This window comes from Triticum aestivum, chromosome 3D, assembly GCF_018294505.1.
Source record: "Triticum aestivum cultivar Chinese Spring chromosome 3D, IWGSC CS RefSeq v2.1, whole genome shotgun sequence".
Lineage (NCBI taxonomy): Eukaryota > Viridiplantae > Streptophyta > Magnoliopsida > Poales > Poaceae > Triticum > Triticum aestivum.
In genome coordinates this window covers 551,494,451-551,514,619 of record NC_057802.1, presented here as the reverse complement: position 1 = coordinate 551,514,619, position 20,169 = coordinate 551,494,451, and positions in this window count along the sequence as shown.

Sequence of the window (20,169 nt, the reverse complement as noted above, 5' to 3'; positions counted from 1 at the left end):
ACCAAAGGCCTCTTTTCAGCAGCCCAAAGGGCGGGAGGCAGAGGCCTTTGGTCCCGGTTGGTGGCACAAACTGGGACTAAAAGGGGGGCATTGGTACCGGCTGGTGCCACGAACCGGTACCAATGTATGCCTTTAGTACCGGTTGGTGGCACCAACCGGTACTAAAGGCCTTGTGCTGCCCGCATCGCGGCACGAAAGTTTAGTCCCACCTCGCTAGCTGAGGGAGCTCGAGAGTGGTTCATAAGCCCCACTCCCGCTGCCCTCTTGAGCTCCTCTCAAATGCGGGCTTTCGGGCCTAAACACACTGTATCTGCCTGTGGGCCTATTGGGCCTTCTACGGGCCTGAATCCTGGCCCATGGGTGGGTTTCTAGTCGTATTCAGGTCGTGGTGGCCCAGTAGGTGGCGTTTTTTTCCCAGTTTAATTCTTTTCTTTTTTGCTTTATTTATTTTATTTTGTTTCTACTTACAACAAAATACTTATTTATTTTATTTTATTTTGTTTCTAATTAATTAATTATTTTATTTTATGATAATTCTTTTTGCTATTAAAGTTTCTAACAAAAAAAGTTCTTTATGAAAATTCTTTTTGCTTTTAATGATTTTGAACAGAAAAAACTTTGATAATTTTAGTTGCATCAATTTTATATAATTTTACTTTGAGTAATACTAGAGGTTGCTTATAATGTTTTGAACAGAAAATACGTTGATAATTTTAGTTTCATAAATTTTATTTATGTTATTAAAGTTTATTTTATTTTGTTTCTACTTATATATTTTGTTAAAGTTTATTTTATTCTGTTTCTAATTACTTATTTATTTTTTATGATATTTGTTATTTTCCATGCATTTATTGTTAAGACCCTGAAATTGAAAAGCACTAGAAATGAACTCTGAAAAGGTTGAAAGTTGGCATGGTATCATCATTTCACCCACATAGCATGTGCAAGAAAGTAGAGAGGGTTAAGGCAAAAACTGGATGCACTCCGTGTACAAAACGGACAATCTCTTTCGAAGTTTGAGGGTTTCATTCGGAAACTCGTTTGTTACAAAGGGATTTCATTTTTTTGAACTTACTTGAACTCCATAGTTTTTCTGTGTTCAAAATGCACCATTCAAAGCCACATCATCAATTTTCAACCCTTTCTGACTTCATCTGTTATTTTTCATGCATTTACTGACTATTTTGAGCTATAAAACCCTGAAATTGAAAAGCATTTCAAATCAACTATGAAAAGGTTAAAAGTTGGCATGGTATCATCATTTCACCCACATATCATGTGCAAGAACGTAGAGAGGGTTATGGCAAAAACTGGATGCACTTCGTGTACAAAACGGACAATCTCTTTCGAAGTATCAGGGTTTCATACGGAAACTCGTCTGCTACACAGGGATTTCATTTTTTCTGAACTTACTTGAACTCCATAGTTTTTCTGTGTTCAAAATGCACCATTCAAAGCCACATCAGCAATTTTCAACCCTTTCTGACTTCATTTGTTATTTTTCATGCATTTACTGATTATTTTGAGCTATAAGACCCTGAAATTGAAGGCAACATATAGCTCTCATGAATAGATAAGTGACCAAATTAATAGAAGTTCATCATCACATTAAAACCAAAGTACATACATAGTTCTCATTGAACAACATATATATAGCTCTCCAGAGCATCTAATTAAACCATACATTGAAATTATGTAAAACATTTCAATGCAACAACAAATGCGATCATAATCGCAACCAAGGTAACAATCGATCCAACTGCATAATGATACCAAGCCTCGGTATGAATGGCATATTTTATAATCTTTCTAATCTTCAGCCGCATTGCATCCATCTTGATCTTGTGATCATCGACGACATCCGCAACATGCAACTCCAATATCATCTTCTCCTCCTCAATTTTTTTTATTTTTTCCTTCAAGTAATTATTTTCTTCTTCAACTAAATTTAACCTCTCGACAATAGGGTCGGTTGGAATTTCCGGTTCAACCACCTTCTAGATAAATAAAATCTATGACACGTTGATCGGCATAATTGTCATAAACAATAAATGAACCAAATAGTTATAAAAAGATAATATATACCACATCCGAATCATAGACAGGACGAGGGCCGACGGGGGTGGATACCAAAACCATCGCACTATATAATAAGAAGGAACAATAAAAGTAACAAAATTAGACAAGTATCTATCTGAAGTAAGAATTTTTTTTCTTTCAGAAAGAAGATAAGAACAAGAGGCTCACCACGGTGGTGCTGGCGACGAGATCGGCGCGGGAGATCGACGGCGGTGAAGACGGGGACGGGACGTGACGGACCGCTAAACCTAGACAAATCTCGGGGAAAATGGAGCTCGGAGGTCGAGTTTCGAGAGGAGAAAGATTAACTAGTGTGGCTCAGACATTTCATCGAACACCTCATGTGCATAAGAGGTGAGCTAGAGCACCCAAATGCCCTCCCCTCGACGGCCAGAAAAAATAGAGCACTGTGGAGTGCTCTGCTGCGGCGATGGGGTATATATAGGCAGCTCATTTGTCCCGGTTCGTGGCTAGAACCGGTACTAAATCCGGGCCATCTGTCCCGGTTCAAGCCAAGAACCGGGACCAATGGTTGTGGGCCAGGAGCGAGGCCCATTAGTCCCAGTTCGTGCCTCGAACCGGGACAAATGGTTCCATACGAACCGGGACCAATGCCCACGAGGCCCCGGCCGGCCCCCTGGGCTCACGAACCGGGACGAATGCCCCCATGGGTCCCGGTTCGTGACTGAACCAGGACTAATGGGCTTGCCATGCCCGAACGAAAGCCCTGTTTTCTACTAGTGCTTGTACCCTATCGCGCAAAGCTTTAACCCCCTTCTCAATTTCAGCCGCTCTAGATCAGTTCCCCCCCCCAATGCTTTTAGGATCTTTCGGCAAAGAACTGTTAGTGTTGCCGAAATTTTGCAACTGTGTAGGGGGTGTATAATATGCTGCAGAACTAGGTGGAGGTGTATGCACTGCTGTATAACCATATGCTCTCTTGCCAATTCTATCAATTGACGAAGTTTCATCTTCTTGCAAAACTCTAGCCTTTATTGCAGCATAATCAGGAAACAACACCTTTTCATATTATTCAAGGCAAAGAGCACTAATCCTCTTGTTTTGTGCCAAGCTCTTTTTTAACACAGTCACAACGGCTTCTGGAAGGGAATGCTCCATAATACTTTCAGATTCTTTCGGCAACGATTCATGAGTGTTGCCGAAATTCTCGAATTGCGTAGAGCATGCATTATATGCTACAGTATTACCTGATGGCACGTGTGTTCCTGCAAAATTTTCACTTATTTGGCTATTACCATGAAGGTGTGGGGCCGAATTATGAACATCTACAGTTGCGTACGGTGCTGAAAAATCACTAACATGAGGTGTAGCATATGATGGTTGAGAGTAACTGGCCAAATAGCTAGTAGTAGCATGGCCAATTCTCCGATCCATCGGCGAGGTTGGATTCTCATATTCCAAATTAGTTGCCGATGAATAAAAGGGCGAAACACTTTCTTGTATGCTATTGGAAATTTTAACATGAGGTGTTTCAAATTGATTAACCAAATTCATCATGTTGTTCATCGGCATAAGGATTTGTGGGGTTGCCGATGCATGGGAGTTGGAATACATATGTTGCATGTTGCTAAAATTATATGAGGTAGAAGCATGGAAATTTTGTTGCATCGGCTCTTGCACATAATTAAATGAATGATTGATAAAACTAGGGCTAGCCGATACATTATGCTCATTAGGCGATCTATCAACAACATATGAATTATTTGCATCTACAAAGGAGAATTGGGTATTCATATTACCTTTCTGGATTGCAGCAACTTGATGACGATCTCTTCCTAGCAATAACAGACCGGAGACCGTTCGAAGCTTCGTCCCTAGCGGAGTCACCAAAAAGTGTGTTCGCACACAAACACGTCACCGTGTACCCTCGACGCCGGGGGTGATGCACCGCAGCTCACGTCAAAGGAGACCCGTCCGGAAACGCGGTACGCAAGTAATCCGGCGGGTGCTTTTGCAGACCTGAAACCCCACATGCCCGGGAGGGACCCCGTCAGGGCGCGCGGAGACTATGGACTGCCCTAGGTTGACTTGATCGCCCCTAGGGCCTCATGGATCGCCGCCCTGCAACAAGAAGAACAGACGAAGAACGAGGAAGAAGAACTTGGGTTAAGGAGAAAAGATAAAAGATAAAAAGTGGTATATGATTTGTTCGATTATATGTCGTTTAATCAGTCGTCACCCCTTAGGTACATAAGAGGCGGCTGGAATTCCCGTGCAAGGAAAAATCTTAGATTCACGTCCAAAACCCTAGTCAAATTCGGATTGGTTTTGTCCGAACTTTCCAAAACTGTTCAATTTAAATTGGCTGCATCTTGCGGGTGTTTTTTGTGGTAGTAAACTACCTCAGATGAAAACGCGCCCAAAAGCATATTTACTCGTTTCGACGAGATGAACAACTTTCATGTTGAACGTTTTTCGATTCCTAGCCATATTCTGGGCCAAAACGGTCACGCAAAATATCTGTTTGCTCGCGCTACCCATCAGACATGTGTCTGGTGGGGCGCGCCATATTTCGCCTCCTGACAGGGCTGCATTCCGATAGCTCTAATTTTTGCATACGAACTCGGATTGTGACGGATTTTATATCAAAATCAATCGACTCGACAAGACGAAGACAATTCTTGTAGATCATTTTTCTATATGAGGCCGTTTTGGAGACGTAATCAGCCGAATAGTGTTCTGAATACAAGATCTCAGTACTTCAAACACAACTTCGGCTTTAGAGATGAGATCGGATGGCTATGGGCCAAATATCAAAGTTTCTCCTTTTAACAATACAGGACTTTCTCACTTTGAGCACTTTTCCATTTGAGGCAATCTTAATTGTGTTTTTGACCATGCCAAAATCTGATGTCAACACTACGGAACTATGAAAAAATAAAAACATAACTCGTTCGTACTTTCCTATGGACAAAGAAAAAAAGAACAAAACTTCCTAGTTAAGTATGTTTGTTTTGTGGCCGACACCTCCCTCCCGACCCCGTGCGGCCGCCGCCGGGCCGCACCGGGCGGCCACCACCCAACCTCCCCTCAACTCCCCGCGCATCTCCCTCCTTCTGCCACCGCCGGTAACGTCGCTGGGCGAAGGCCCTGTGGTGCGCGGCGGACCTCCTCTGGCGTCCCGAGATCTGAGGCGGCGGCGGCCTGACTTGGACCTCCTTGCGACGAGGATGGCGGGCAGCGGCGCCCGGGGCCCGTCCGGGCTCGATCTAGGACCTTCGGGTCTAGGCGGGCGGCTGTTGTTACGTCCTCAAACTGCTGCATCTCATCAGATTCAGCGACAGCTCGCTGGAGCACTCCAGGTCTGCATCACATCACGAGGATTATGGCGGTGGTGGTCATCTCCTACGTCGGAGGTGGTCGGCCTGAGGCTGGGTAATCGGATCTCAAGATCTGTAATCTAGTCCTAGCTGTGAGTCGGGGAGACATAGTTGCCGGTGAAAACCGAGCCGACGGCGGACGATGGCAGCGTTCTGCGCCGTTACCTTGATGAAGGCATTGTCATATAACTACTGTCGACCCACTCGTGCTGCTCCGGGGGAAACCCTAGGATCTGGTTTTCCAGATCGGACGATGGCGGCACTGCGGTATCGTTTCTCTCTTGGGAGCATCGTCCGCGGAGCAGCGCTTGAAGTCAAAGGAAGGAGGTGGAGCGGCTTCGTCTTGCACGGAGCTTCGGTGGAGATGTCAAGTCATGCCTGGCCGACAGGTGCTACACTTTGTCATGCCTGGTCGGCAGGTGCTACGCATGACAAATCTTCCAGAGACTTCAAGCGGTGTCGGCTGGTGGTACTTGGCGGCATGGTGCTGAGGTCTACTGGCGGCGACCGCGACGTCCTCAGCAGTTCGCGCACAGGGAGGTGGTGACGTTGGGCGCCGCGGTGGCGTCGACGTTAACGAGACTGGGCAAGGATGATGCGTCAGTACAACTCTGAAGATGGAGTGGTGGCAGTTGGCAGCGACGGCCTCTGAGAGCGCGCCGGACCGGTGTGTGCCCCATACCCACCAAGTGGCTTAGTTGAGGCCTCGGGTCTTAGATGTTAGGAATGGCTGCAAGGTCTGTGGTATGAGGCCCGGACGATCAGCATCCCTTCATCAATTGGATAGGAGTAGCAACAGATGTTGCTTAGATAGTGGCTTCAGACTTACTGTTGTATTTCTTTGTAATGTCTTTTGAGAATAATTAATAAAGTGGGTGCATGCATCGTCCGGATACAGAGCCCGGAGGTCCTCCTCCTTTTCTAAAACTGTATGTTTGTTTTGCACTATCGATCATTTGCTTATGTGCAATGTCATAAAGGCAACCTAGAGTCCTAGACTACACCATAATAATTAAACGAAACTACTTCACAGCCGATCCACCATGCACGATGCATGAACGATTAACCATCTGATGGATGTGATGCACTTGTTCCTTGATTCGATGGCTGGATGTGAACCATCGTGCACGGATCGTGCGTGGAGTGTCGTGTGTATAGCAGTGTTGCCATAATAATTAAACGAAACTACTTCACAGCCGACCCACCGTGCACGATGCAAGATTATAGACATAACGATAACATTAATTAAGACATGTTGGGCTTAATTCCATTTTTTTCGTGCTTGATTAAAAAAATGTCCAATGCTCCCAAGATACTTTACCGTGCTAGCTGTTCAATGCCATAGCTTTCTCCTCATTCTAACATTGCAATGCCAGTTTGGTATTATTACAAGTAATAGGAGTAGGAAATGTCCTCACGGCCAAAGGTCAAGTGTGCGGCTATGGCAATGAGGAACGGCGCACAAGCTGCCAGCTACATACAGAAGTGGCGCTCCGACGTGCTGGAGGCGTTATATATATATAGAAAAACATCAATGGGAGAAGAATTGGGAGAATGGGAGAAGTATCAAGAACATGATGAAGATACAAGGACAACCCTGGCGCTGTGCGATGTGTGAATAGTAGTGACATCCTTTTTTTATCAGGTGGTGAACAGTGTCATCTGGGTGAGTTGATTGTGTGTCCTAGTCTGCTGCCACATTTTTTATATGTGTAAACAGCTCTCACATTTTCCTAGACGGCAAGAAATAGGAGACATGCTTGGTTTGACTCCCATTGGCCAATTTTTTTATGTCAACTATTGTTGCTGTATGTCCCATATGTAAGAAGGGCAGGAGAAGTGAACTCACCATCAACTCAAACCTTTATAAGTAGAAAAGATGATTAAAAAATATAGAACCAATTACTAGCATATAGTTTTTTTAAGAGAAAAAGGGCCTAGCCCCGGCTCCATTGCATTAACAATGAAACCCAGCAGTACACAACCATGTATCCATCAAGTATTACAAAGCCTAAGAGCTTAGGAAACTAAAGAGCAACATGTCTGCCGGGGGAAAACTCCCCTCGACGAAAAAAGAAAGCTAAATCTGAAAAGAAACTAAGATAAGGCAGGACGGGAGCTCCAGCCCTCTCGACGCCTCTCCACGCTCTTCATGCATTTTTGGAGATCGCCACGGCGCAGGGGGTAAGTCAAAGCATGATCAGCTTGCTCCCAGAGATTTCACCCCCATATCCCCCCCCCCCCCCCATCAACCTCGATCCGGCCATAGGAGGAGTGGGGGATTTCTTGCCATTTGCTCCAGCTTCCGCATGATGTCTTTTAGCTCCGACTTGGCAGCATCTGGCCAGACCACCTCCCATAAGGACAGGTTTTTCGCAGTTTTCCGCACGAGCACCTGCATACCCATCCAAGTCACATGATTAAAACATATGTCATTCCTGCTTTTCCAGAGAGCCCACAGGGCCGCAGCTTGCACAAAGGAAGCTGCTGTGTTAGGTTTGCTAGCCCAGCATGTCAGCAATTTGTGTATATTACCACAAATACTAATACTGGCCACTTCCCTGACTACTCTCCACAGTTCAGCAGCAACCACACAAGAAAAGAATAAATGGCAAGAAGTCTCATGTTCAGAAAAAAAAAGGCAAGTTTTATCTGCAACATGTTGTCTCTTGCAAAGGTTGTCTCTGGTCAAGAGTTTATTATTTACAATCAACCAGAGAAAAACTTGAATTCGGGGAGGAATTTTTATTTTCCACACCACAGGAGTATTCCCAGGGAGGATCCCTGTCGTGGAATTGTCACGGCAGATGCCCTAGTGTGAGGACTTAGTCGTGGAGCCATCGCAACGAGATTAGCTTAAAGGGGTTAAACAGGACAAAGGACAAGAGGAGTTTATACTGGTTCGGCCCCTTGCGGTGAAGGTAAAAGCCTAATCCAGTTTGAGGTGATACTGCTAGGGTTTCGATGACCAGGGAGCGAATACGCTTAACCTGGCTCTCGATCTGTTGTCTCATGTCCCTAAACCGCCGCCGGGTCGTCCCTTTATATACACAGGTTGACGCCCCGCGGTTCACAGATTCCCGGCCGGCTCATAAACGTGTCCGGCTCGGTATCTACTCTTTCCTATCTTACAATACAAGTCATACACCTATGGCGGTTTACATCTATAGGCCCTAACCCGCCTCTGGGCTTTGGGCCTTCTTACTAAGTCTCCTTCGTAAGTCGCCATCTTCTATGTCTTCATGGGCTTCAATATTGGTAACTCATCATGAGTATAATCCGGCCCCTCCCGGGTGGTTTATACTCAATAGTTATATCCCCAACATTAGGCCCCAGGTTGATTTGAACCTGTTCACATCAATCTTCAATACTTAGAAAAAATCCCTCCTTCATTACCTTCGCGAAACTTATAACTCGCCATGACGTCATCTTCTGGAATCATGATAATCCTCCATGACGTCACCTGCCATTAATTTTACACAGAGCCAAAATCTTTTAATGTATCTCCTTATCTTTAATGAATCTCCGAAAATCGAGGCGTCTGCACGTTTACAGATCCGTTTTTTGACCTCCTCAATTCCCGCGCTTGCCACTTATCCATTCGCCTTATAAATAGGACCGGGGGTCCCTTTCACTCCCCCCCCCCCCCCCGTGCCTCTTCGTCCCGTCGTCTTCCTTGCGACGCCCTAGCGCTCGAGCTCAGCCGCCGCCGTCAAGCTTCACCTCTGCTTCAACATTGGCCGCTGCATCAACCTGTTCGGATCAGATTCCACTCGCGCGCCTCCGCCATTCAACAGCCTCAGTAAGTTCTTCCTCCTCCCTCCGTAGATCTGATTAGGGTTCACACAAGCTCATGGAGGTTCGGTGCTGTTCTTCACTGTAGCATAAATGGCGGATTCAAACTTGATATTTTCCTGTGCGGTAGTAGCCATAGTCCTTCTTTTCCCATCAGATCGTCTCTTTTATGTAGAAAACCCAATCTGGAACTTCATAAACTGTTCAAGTACCAATATTTAGGTCTGAATATATTTTCTTTTTCTGACACGCGGTAGATCCGAAATTGTGATATCAATCTGTGAAAACTATTTTTCATCACTTAGTCATTTTCCAACTTCAGATCTATACTTTCAATATCTGTGTAGGCGGTTTAACTCGGAAAATAATAACCCGCCAGGTACCATTAGTCCCCTCTTAACCGCCAATTGCTCATCTCTGCGACTTGATAATGCCAATCTCCGGTTTAACACTTTTGCATGCTTCAATACTTTCTGCCCTTTAACCTTTAACGGATTAAACATGAATCTTAAACCGGCACAAACTTTCTTCCAGGTTATCAAATAAATGGCCAAATCCTTTTATTCATGTGACTGGGTTCAATCCCGGGTTATAGAAGAAAAACTGAATGGGTGTGTTCTTACTGGCGCTTTAGCCAAAAAGGAAATAATCCACTGGAGAGTCCCTGGTCCTGAATGTCCTCCTGAAGCCAAGGAAGGGGAAGTGATCGTTTTTGTTGACCATCTGAGTCGAGGATTCAGCCCTCCCGGATCAAAAAAATCCGTGATGTGCTTCATTTCCTCCAACTTCACCCTCAAGATATTGGACCGAACTCCGTATCCAATATTTGCAATTTTCAAGTGTTCGGTGAAGATTACCTGCAAGAAGAGCCCACGGTCGAACTGTTCAGAGACTTCTACTACTTAAACCGCCATACAGAATTTGTGGACGGGCCCAATACTGAACTTGGCGGGGTGTCAATCCAAAGAGAAAAGATGTCAGCTTCCCTCACTCTAACCATCGTAGCCATCCCAAAGACTGGAATCAAACTTGGTTCTATTGCCGAGATACATCTCCAGCTGACGAGAATCCTCTGCCGGGTTACCGTGCTCACCGGCTTAGCAGTACACATCTACTCCCCCAAAGACTCAGCACAAAGGAACGAGCCAAGTATGCACCACAGCTTTGAAAGCTCAGAGCCTTTGTGGCAAATGGTTTAACAGGCGTTGATTTCATCCGTTGCTGGGTGTCTTGGAGCATTCTACCCTTAAGCCGTCGCCCCAGTTTAATGTGTGAATACACAGGGGACGTGAAAGATCCTCAATGCCACATCGATATTCAGCTGACTGACGCTGAAGTTACTGAAGTTGTCAAGAAAATGTTGGATATATCGGTGGCTGAGTGCAGGAAAACATGGCTTAATCCTTTCTGCGCTACAAATAAACCGCCCGCTGTAAGAATTTCCCAACTCCTGTTTAATCCATATTCTTAATACTCCCTTATGATCGTTTCAATTTTTAACAGGGTGATGATCCATTCTGGAAGAGGAAACCGCAAGATAAACCGGCCAAGACAGCTCGTCCCAAGACCAAGGTCCACAAGAAGCCCACCAAGAAGAAAGCCGTCGAATCTGCCGAGTTAAACATCGATGATGACATTGATAACCCGGAGTCAGACGTAGAACTTGATTCACTTGGCTCCTTTTTCATACACCTCATTGACAATGATTGTTATCAGGATGATGCAGAAGCCAGGTGTGCAAGTGACGCAGAGGTAATTATTCTCTCATCCGGCTCAGAACCTCTGCCCACACAGAAAACCAGACAAGCAAACCGGAAAGTAAGATTTTCTCACCCTCTAGCTCACTTGGATCCAAACTTTCTTTTGAAGAAACAGCAACACGAAGCTCGCCGCACAACCCGGCATAGCGGCCATGTGGTAACTTCTTCCGGTTTACCGAACACGCGGTTCGTAAACGCCGCCAAGAGGTCTCTTATACTTCTGACACATGTCATCCTAAGGCGGGTTATTTCCGACAACCTATTAATCTGTCTTAATCCATGCTGATAAACCGCCAAGCCCAACTAAAGTTGCCGATGACCACACTGACGATATTATGGTCACTGGTGTCAATTATACAGCCCCAGGCAAACTGCTGTGTCAAAACATAGTGCCAAAGAAGAATTTTCTGCTGTTGACAAAGGCAAGTGGAAAGCAGACATGGAAAGTTGTGCCCACCTCAGCGCCCAAGATATCTATTCTGGGTTTTTAAACCGTTTGTACACAAGCCGCGACTATGAAGCCAGTTTACTAAATATGATGAAGGAGCGATATGAGGTAAATGTTGTTAACTCTGCATAAATATTCTTCCCTTAGCCGCCAAGTTTATTGGACATAAGAGAATAGAATGTTCTGTAAACTTCCAAGAACCATATAGATCAACTCCAGTAGCCCCCAAGGGCCGGTTTAGACTGCCAATATTAACCGGGACTTGTAGAATAACCACTCTTCTTGCTTGTATAGCCCCCAAGGGCCGGTTTAGACTTTCAAGATGAACCGGAACTATTGATGATGTAAGGCTTCAAAAATTTTGTTTAGGATCTTTTGTAAACCGGTTGACCACCGAGATGATAGTTGAAGAAAAATCCATAGCTTTTAATTAGAGCAAACATGCATTAGCCCCCAAGTGCCAAGAATAATACTTGTATTGAGCTTGGGACTTGTAAAAAATTTGATAAGAAGCAATAGACATTAGCCCCCAAGTGCCAAGAATAATACTTGTTATGTGCTTGGGACTTTGAATACGCATTGTCATCTCATAAATTGCTTGTCTCTTGCAGGCTGATCTAGGCAAGAAGGAATCCCAAATCGCCGACCTCCAAGAAAATATTAAATCGCAACAAGCAGAGACCTCCAAGGCCAAGGATGAACTGACTAGTGCCTTAGCAGCAATGGAAAAACTAAAGGAAAGCTTCAAAAACGAGCGGGCAGGTTGGGATGCAGAAAAGACAACTCTGTTAAAGAGGGCTGAGGACGCTGAAGCAGCCCTTAATCCGGTGACAAAGGAGCTGACTGGCTTGAAACAGCAAATAAATGCCATGACTGCTGCTGTTTTTGGTAAATAGCTTCTTCATAATCTTTAAACATGTATTATCCAATAAACTGCCGGTTTACAGACGTTTTTGATGATGCAGGATCTCGCATTGCTCATCTTGGCTCGAATATGCGGAAAAAGTTGAAGGCTGCCTATACACTTATAGAGCAATTATATACCGGCGCACAACGGGTCATCTGCACAGCTTCCCATAACAAGCCGCCCCCAACTTTGATCAAGGAAACATTGGAAAGGCTGTCAATGATGCCTGCCCGGTTTGAAGAGCTAAAGAGATCAGCTGCAAGGGCAGGTGCTCTTACCGCACTAACTCGGGCCAAAGCATGGATACCTGGTCTTGATCCGACTGATTTGGCGAACGGCTACCCAAGCATAAAGGAGGACGGATCAGATTTTAATACTGATGACCTCAGAGCCCTTACGAGGGATATGCGCCCACTTGCTAGTAAATTGGCTGAGGAGACCGATCTTTCATACTATCAGTCAGTTTACGATGCCAACAATAAGAGAGTTAAAGCGGCAACGTATGATGCGCCAAGCCTTACTCCTCCAATCCGTAAGCATACTTATGCCCTTGATGTTGACCCCTCCCCACTTATAAGTGATGAAGCTGTATTCAAAGCCTTAACTGGGATCGATTGGACAACCATTGACTTCCAGCCACTGGGTAGAGAAGAAGAAGATGAACCGGCGCTAGATGATCCACAACCTTCAAATCCACCAGGCCAAGATTCATAAACCGGAGGCTGGCTAAACATCTGCTCTCTGCAAGACTTGTTAAAACAATTATTCTTTTGGGCATCACACGCCTTGTAATAGGCTAGCTTAAACTCTTGATCTGCTATGCCATCACGCATATTTGCCTTGCATGACACTGTTGATCCGCCATGTTAAGACATGCCACTTATGCTTATAATATTAGCAATGTGAATCTATTCCTGCATACAACAGATTAATAAGATGTCCTGACGGTTTACCGCTGGACGGGTTATAATGCCTAATACAAATTCATGGGAATCATAGTTTATAACCCAGGCTGGACTGAATGATATCCATATATAATTTAAAATATATCATACCTGTGATACTTGATCACACTGTTGGTTTACCAAGCCAGTGTAGTAAGGGTGATAACCCAAAATTTGAGCACTGGTAATTATCATAGATTGCTAGTTTATGAACAAAACCAGGCCGGGTTAATAAACTCCGGATATTATCGTATCTCATGCTGGCGACTTATAGTCAAAAAGCCAGGACGGGTTAATAAACACCGGTGAATTATAATCATAAAGTATTATAAGCCTCATCAAATAAACCTCAAAAGATCTGTCGAATAAAAACAATCGAAAAAATGAGGCTTTTCATGGGCTGCCAGGCCGAAAATCGAGTGCTTTCACGGGCCGCACAGCCACTGAGTTAAACCTATATACAAACCTTATAAGATGGACCTCACATAACCAATCGTCATTTTAACTTTGACAAGTTCAGGGTCTGCATAAGATTGACTTGTCAAACGTTCAGCGCGTCATTCCAGGATTACCTGGGCGGAGTGGCTTACTTAAAAAGGCAGGATAACCCGGGGTTTTAGGTGAATACACCTGGCTTCCAAGCCTGGCTTTTAAGCCTATTACAAGGGTTATAAAAACTCTTTGTTCTTTAGAACAAAGAGCCCCCAAGCAATATTTTGAGATGTGCTCAAGGGGTACCTATGTTTGAGTCGTGTTTTTTGCAACAGACTCTCTTTGGTCCCTTTAACCTGGGTAGCAAGCCCCAAAGTTTTTTTCTGTGCGGCCTATAAGCCAGATCAAAGGGTAATCAAAACTTTGCTGTATAAAGCAGAAGCCCCCAAGTAACCAAAGACTTATTAAGGAAAAAACGACAGAGGCCCTGCTTTAGCAGGGATGCCGGTTTATTATATTGATCATAATATATACATTGTCAAAAATATGTACATCAAAAGAGCCATAGGCTCAAGTGTAGTAAGGCCGAAGATGAGCAATATTCCACGGCCGGTGGGTCTCCTCCTCCGATTTATGTGAGTCTTTGTGCTCTCGAACATCGATAAGGTAGTATGACTCGTTGTGCAAATTCTTGCTGACCACAAAGGGTCCTTCCCAAGGTGGGGATAACTTGTGCATATCAGTCTGATCCTAGATAAACCGGAGCACCAGATCGCCTTCTTGGAAAGTTCTGGTTTTAACCCGGCGGCTGTGGTAACGGCGCAGATCTTGCTGATAAATCGCCGAACGAGCCGCCGCTATGTCACGCTCTCATCTAACAGGGCTTCCTAACGTGCTTTTTCATTGTCAGCTTCAACATAAGCTGCCACACGAGGTGAGTCGTGATGGATGTCACTAGGGAGAACCGCCTCTGCTCCGTAAACCATGAAGAAAGGCGTGTAACCCGTAGATCTGTTGGGGGTGGTATTAATGCTCCATAACACGGAAGGTAACTCCTCAACCCAACAACCCGGCGTCCTCTATAAGGGAACCATAAGCCGGGGCTTGATGCCTCTCAGGATCTCTTGATTGGCTCTCTCAGCTTGACCATTAGATTGGGGGTGAGCCACTGACGACACATGAAGCCGGATATGCTCACGTTGACAAAATTCTTTCATAGCACCCTTGGAGAGATTAGTACCATTGTCCGTTATAATGCTGCGTGGAAAGCCAAAACAGAAGATCACCTTCTTCATGAATTGAACCGTCGTTGCTGCATCACACTTACTGACCGGCTCTGCCTCCACCCACTTAGTGAACTTATCAACCGCCACCAAGAGGTGGGTCTTCTTATCCTTGGATCTCTTAAAAGGTCCAACCATATCAAGCCCCCAAACTGCAAACGGCCAAGTAATTGGAATCATCCTCAATTCTTGAGCCAGTACATGGGCTCATCGTGAAAATTTCTGACATCCGTCACATTTACTGACCAGATCCTCAGCATCAGCATGAGCCGTTAGCCAATAAAATCCATGACGAAAAGATTTGGCCACAAGAGACTTAGAGCCAGCATGGTGGCCACAATCTCCTTCATGAATCTCGCGCAGAATCTCACAGCCTTCTTCAGGTGAAACACAACGTTGAAACGCTCCTGTGACACTGCGATGATGTAGCTCCCCGTTGACAATAGCCATTGACTTGGACCGCCGGGTTATCTGCCTGGACAACGTTTCATCCTCAGGTAACTCGCCCTGGGTCATATAAGCCAAATATGGAACCGTCCAATCAGGGATTACATGAAGAGCTACCACCAACTGAGCTTCTGGGTCAGGAATAGCCAAATCCTCCTCTGTGGGTAACTTGACCGACGGGTTATGCAAAACGTCAAGAAAGACATTAGGCGGCACCGGTTTATGTTGAGAACCCAACCGTCTTAAGGCATCAGCCGCTTCATTCTTTCACCGATCGACATGCTCAACCTGATAACCCTTGAAGTGACCAACAATAATATCCACTTCTCGTCGATAAGCCGCCATGAGTGGATCCTTGGAATCCCAAGTGCCAGAAACGTGTTGAGCCACCAAATCTGAGTCACCAAAGCACCTTACCCGGCTTAAGTTCATCTCCCTAGCCATCCGAAGACCATGAAGCAAGGCCTCATATTCAGCTGCATTGTTAGTGCAAGGGAACATCAAATGGAGAACATAACAGAATTTATCACCTCGAGGGGAAGCGAGCACAACTCCAGCCCCCGAGCCCTCCAATTGTCTGGACCCATCAAAGTGAATAGTCCAATATGTGTTATCTGGCTTTTCCTCGGGCATCTGCAACTCTGTCCAGTCATTGATGAAATCCACCAGTGCCTGAGACTTGATGGTCGTGCGAGGCACATATTTCAAACCATGAGGACCAAGCTCAATGGCCCACTTGGCTATCCGGCCTGTGGCTTCTCTGTTCTGAATAATATCCCCTAAAGGAGCAGAACTAACCACAGTGATGGGATGACCCAAAAAATATTGCTTAAGCTTCCGACTGACCATGAACACCCCATATACAAGTTTCTGCCAGTGTGGATATCTCTGTTTGGACTCAATAAGCACCTCGTTGATGTAGTAAACCGGCCTTTGAACCGGATATTCCTTGCCTGCCTCCTTTCGTTCCACCACAATAGCCACGCTGACAGCCCGGGCATTGTCAGCCACGTACAACAACAATGGCTCATTATCAACAGGAGCAGCCAGAACAGGTGGCTCAGCCAGCTGCTTCTTCAAGTCCTCGAATGCTACATTAGCGGCATCACTCCAAACAAAATTATCTGTCTTTTCATCATCTGATATAGAGGGATAGCCTTCTCTCCCAACCGGCTTAACGCCGCAATACGACCCGCCAGACGTTGCACATCATTGACACACGCCGGTTTAGCCAGAGAAGTAATGGCTTTGATCTTTTCCGGATTAGCTTCAATTCCCCTGTTAGACACCAGAAAGCCCAAGAGCTTGCCTGCCGGTACACCAAAAACACACTTGGCCGGGTTAAGCATCATCTTATAAACCCGGAGATTATCAAAGGTTTCCTTCAAATCGTCTATCAATGTTTCCTTCTTTCTGGATTTCACCACAATATCATCAACATAAGCATGAACATTGCGCCCAATCTGATTATGAAGACAATTCTGCACACATCGCTGGTAAGTCGTCTCGGCACTCTTGAGCCCAAAAGGCATAGATACATAGCAGAAGGCTCCAAAGGGAGTTATGAAAGTTGTCTTCTCCTGGTCCTTAACTGCCATCTTGATCTGATGATAACCAGAATAAGCATCCAAAAACTCAAATGCTCACAACCCGCCGTAGCATCAATAATCTGATCAATACGAGGGAGAGCAAAAGGATCAACCGGACAAGCCTTGTTTAAATCTGTGTAGTCCACACACATACGCCAAGTGCCATTCTTCTTAAGTACCAGCACCGGGTTAGCCAACCACTCAGGATGAAAAACCTCAACAATAAAACCAGCCGCCAAGAGCCGTGCTACCTCTTCACCAATGGCCTTACGCCTCTGTTCGTTAAAGCGACGAAGAAACTGCTTGACCGGTTTAAACTTGGGATCAATATTAAGAGTGTGCTCAGTGAGTTCCCTCGGTACACCTGGCATGTCAGAAGGTTTCCATGCAAAGATGTCCCGGTTCTCACGGATGAACTCGATGAACGCGCTTTCCTATTTTGGATCTAGATTAGCACTGATGTTGAACTGCTTGGATGAATCGCCAAGAACGAAATCAACCATCTTGGTATCATCTGCCGACTTAAACTTCAGGATCGGATCATTCTCTATAGTTGGTTTTTTCAAAGATGTCATATCCGCCGGATCAACATTGTCCTTATAAAATTTTAACTCCTCCGTTGCACAACCGACTCAGCATAAGCCGCATCACCTTCTTCGCATTCCAAAGCTATCTTTCGGCTCCCATGCACTGTGATGGTCCCCTTATAACCCGGCATCTTGAGCTGTAGATAAACATAACAAGGCCTGGCCATGAACTTAGCATAAGCCGGCCGTCCAAACAGAGCATGATAAGGGCTCTTGATTTTCACCACTTCAAAGGTCAGCGTCTCCGACCTAGAGTCATGATCATCTCCAAAAGCGACTTCTAGAGCTATCTTACCAACTGGGCACGCCGATTTACCAGGTACCACACCATAGGAAACAGTGTTCGACGGTTTAAGATTTTTATCTATCAACCCCATGCGATGGAAAGTTTCATAATAAAGGATATTGATGCTGCTCCCTCCGTCCATGAGTACCTTGGTGAACTTATATCATCCGACCTGAGGTGCAACCACCAATACTAGGTGACCCGGATTATCAACCCGGGGCGGGTGATCTTCCCAACTCCACACAATGGGATGCTCAGACCAGCGCAAGTAACGGGGAACTGCCGGTTCAACAGCGTTCACCGCCCTCTTATGAAGCTTCTGATCCTATTTACATAAACTTGTGGTGAAAACATGGTATTGCCCACTATTCAACTACTTTGGGTTGCTTTGATAACCAGACTGTTGCTGTTGTTGACTCCCTGATTACTCTGCTGATTGTAACCACCCTGGTTGCCGTGATTACCTTGATTTCCTTGGAATCCAGAGTTAGAACTGCCGCCACCGTAACCCGGTCCGTGAGATCCGGATCCTGAACTGCCACCTGGCCCATGACTGTCTTGAAAAGGATTGGAATTCTTGTACTCCTTCATAATGTAACAATCCTTCCAAAGGTGCCCGGACGGTCTTTCTCGTGTACCATGTCTTGGGCAAGGCTGATTTAGCATCTGTTCAAGATTGAAGCCGGATCCTCCGGTCCGTGGGGGCGATTTACCCTTACGTCGCTGACCATTATTCTGCGCATTGGTGTTAGCCACGAAGTCAAAACTATTATCAGCTTTGCGCTTACCGTTGCCTCCCTGTTCGCCGGGTTATGCTGCTGCCCCTTGGTGTTGCTGCTCTTCTTTCCCTTTCCCGGCTTTTCGTCATCAGACTCGGGGTCCTTGGTACCATCAGAGTCAGCATACTTAACCAGAGCCGCCATGAGTGTCCCCATGTCATTGCAGTGGCGTTTGAGCCGTCCCAATTTCTGCTTCAGGGGCGTGAAACGACAATTGCTTTCCAACATTAAAACTGCTGAATCGGCATTGATACGATCCGACGAGTGCAGGATTGTTGAGACCTGGCGCACCCAATGAGTCGTCGATTCACCTTCTTCTTGGACACAGGCGACTAAATCCATATCTGACATGGGCTGCTTGCATGTGTCTTTAAAATTCTGGATAAACCGGGCCTTTAACTCGGCCAATGACACGATGGAGTTGGCAGGGAGCCCCTTCAACAAAGTGCGGGCCGTCCCCTCCAACATCAGGGGGAAATATTTAGCACACGCAGCATTGCTAACATCCAGCAATTCCATGGCCATCTCATAACTCTCGATCCATGCCTCAGGAGGTAAATCGGCTGTATAGTTAGGCACCTTGCGAGGACCTTTGAAATCCTTGGGCAGACACTCATTACGTAGAGCCGGCACTAAACATGGCACGCCCAAATTCCTAAAGGTTACACCGGGCTCCATCGAAGTTGTCGGACGAACCGGAGTAGGTTGACGGGCCACATACTGTGCCGCTAGTTCGGCCTCTCGACGTGCTCTACCCTGATCCACTACATTCTGAGCATCAGCACCACCGCCCGCCGGGTTATGTCCACAGGGCGGGTTATGGTTCCGTCCACTGCTTGACACAGCCGGTTCATTGATATGTCTGCTGTAACTCCGGCTCGTGCGAGGGGTGGAATGAATCCTGTCACGACTGTAAGAATAAGCCTGCTGCTGAACCAAAGCTGTCTGAAGGAGCTCTCTAGCCCTCCGTGTTTCAACCGCCGTCGGAGACTCACCTTCAACCGGGAGAGCTGCCAACCGTGATGCCGCAGCGATCGTGTTATCCAAAGGGTTAGAGTAATGACCCGGTGGCGTCGGCACATGCTGCGGTGGGTTATTGTTCTGATAAGGCGGGTCCGTTGTGCGTGGCTGAACCGGCGTACCCGTCCCAAGTGCTTTGACCAGGTTTACCACTGCCGTGTTACTGGTTCCTGCTCCTGGCATGTTAAAGAGATTTCTTGCCTTGTAAACCGGGGGCAGACGACTCTGATGCCTCCTCCTCATGACATCGTTTGAAGCGTTCTGATCTCGCAGGAGCCGGTAAGACTTCGACTGAATCTGCTGTGCCTGAGCATCCAAAGCAGCCCGCTCCTCGGCCATCCTCGTGTTTTCTGCGTTCAGTTCCTCCTTGGCATGTGCTATCTCATCACGCAATTTTGCAACCGCCGCATTATGCTGATCCCCATCCGCCGGATTAGCCACTGTTGTTAACAACGATGTCAGCTTATCCAAC